This window comes from Macadamia integrifolia, chromosome 1, assembly GCF_013358625.1.
Source record: "Macadamia integrifolia cultivar HAES 741 chromosome 1, SCU_Mint_v3, whole genome shotgun sequence".
Lineage (NCBI taxonomy): Eukaryota > Viridiplantae > Streptophyta > Magnoliopsida > Proteales > Proteaceae > Macadamia > Macadamia integrifolia.
Genome location: NC_056557.1, coordinates 8,762,915 through 8,764,939, shown reverse-complemented (window position 1 = coordinate 8,764,939; position 2,025 = coordinate 8,762,915). Strand labels below are relative to the sequence as shown.

General features: G+C 37.0%; 1 non-coding gene across 1 annotated transcript; it reads right to left on the bottom strand.

The window, feature by feature from the left end:
* Positions 1-1,707: 1,707 nt before the first annotated feature.
* Positions 1,708-1,814, bottom strand: LOC122086636. The gene has a single exon (XR_006142500.1). It is a non-coding gene; the product is annotated as a small nucleolar RNA R71 (small nucleolar RNA).
* Between the last annotated feature and the right edge of the window lie 211 nt (positions 1,815-2,025).

Sequence of the window (2,025 nt, the reverse complement as noted above, 5' to 3'; positions counted from 1 at the left end):
GTTCTTCTTTATCTTTTCTTTAATCACTTTTGTAATAGTTTTTTTTTTTATATTTCAATTAATACAAACACTCTTTTATTTTTATTCAGTTCTTTTTATGTTTATGATTTATGCAATTGAGTTGTAATTTTTTAAGTTATAGTTCTAGGCTTAGATCTAGGTGACAAGATCATGAGCCGTGGAGCAATTTTTTTTCAAGTTCAAGCATTGATTCAAGTAAGTAGGCTCCTTCAGTAGTCTTCTCTCCCCCCTCTCATTCCCTCTTCTGACTACCCTTTCTTTCTTAATTTAGGATTTTTATTTTCAGTCGTTACATTATTGCTATCCCTCTCCCCCAAGGTTCATGGCTAGTGTATGTGTTGGCTTTGCCCCTCCTAGCCATAAAACCATCAATTTATTACTTTTATTTTAATTGTCTCCCTTTCCCTAAAGCCAAGTAGAGAAACCCTTGTAAGAGTAACTCTCTGGTCAAAAAGGGAAGCTCATATTATGATGCATCCCTCGGGCTAAGTAGAGAAACCTGCTTGTGAGTCTCTCTCTAGCTTTATCCCCTTTCTTTTACTTTATTTTTATTTCAGCATTTTTTTCCTTTATTTATTATTTTATTTTTTTTTAATTGCGTGGGTTGTTTACTTTTAGTTATTTATTTATTTAATTTTAATTGTGTGGCTTGCGTCTTTAAATTCTTAGATGACGAATGGTTAGGACGTTATTTTTAGGAGGCGGTAATTAGAATTAGATCACAACCATTAATCAGTTCACTTTCGCATTATTAAAAGAAATACAAAATAAAGTGGCTGCTCTCCCTGTGTTCGACCCGTAGCTACACTGATCCGTACGCTTGCGGTTACATTTTAAATCTCAAACAAGTTTTTGGCGCCGTTGCCGGGGAGACAGTTCCATGTTATTTTTCACTTTCTTTTGGTAAATCGGAGTGCTTTGTTTGCTTTGTTTTATATTTTTCCTTTTCTTTTATTGAATTCCTGAGAAGAACAACTTGCAATAATAGTTGTATCGGTGGGGGTTGCCATGCCTCACAGTATGATAAAGACAGGTTTCGCCCTGTAGCAGTACCTCAGGAATTGACCTGAGCAACCCCGGATCCCTGCCGGTAAGCTCCCAAAAAGCAAAAAAAAAAATCAAAAAAATCATCAAAAAAAAGTTTTGCTATCCATTCTTTTGTGCTTGTCTTACTTTAGTTGTGGGTAGTTTTTCTGTTGCATGAGTGTTAAGTGGGTACGTAATACTAAGAATCGGTTAGAAAGAAGAGATCCAACAAGTAGTGACCCTATACGTTTGCTCTCTTTAAAACCCTTCAATATGGGAGACCAACAGCAAAACCCTTCACCTAAATCTCTGAAAGATAGGTTCTACCCTGCTAGAACAGCCCAACCTTCCTGTATAGTTCTACCACAAGCCCAGGGCAATAATTTTGAACTCAAATCTCAATACATCACTATGTTGCCCCACTTCCATGGGTTGACCTCTGAGGATGCATACCTATTGCTAAGGGAATTTGAAGAGGTATGTGTTCTAATTAAGATCCAACAGCTTTCTGATGATGCTGTTAAGCTTAGGTTTATCACTTTTGCATTGAAAGACCAAGCTAAGAAGTGGTTGTATGGATTACCCACAAATTCCATAACCTCATGGGAACAGTTCACAGTTGTCTTCCTTAAGAAGTTTTTCCCAACTCACAAGACCAATAAGCTAAGAAGTGATATCCTTCAGTTTAGGCAAAAACCTAATGAGTCATTTTCCAAACTTATGGAGAGATTCAAGGATCTACTCCAAGAATGCCCTCACCATGGCCTAGACCTATGGCATTTATGTCAAATAATTTATGAGGGTATTGATTACCCAACTAAACAAATGATAGAGTCTGTGTGCCCTGAGGGATTCACATCCTTTATAGATGAAGGAAAGGCATGGGAATTCTTACTTGACTTAGCTGAAAAAACCCGTGAGTGGGAATCAACCCAAGAGAGTGAAAGAACCATAGGAGGAAAAGGATATTTTGTGGAT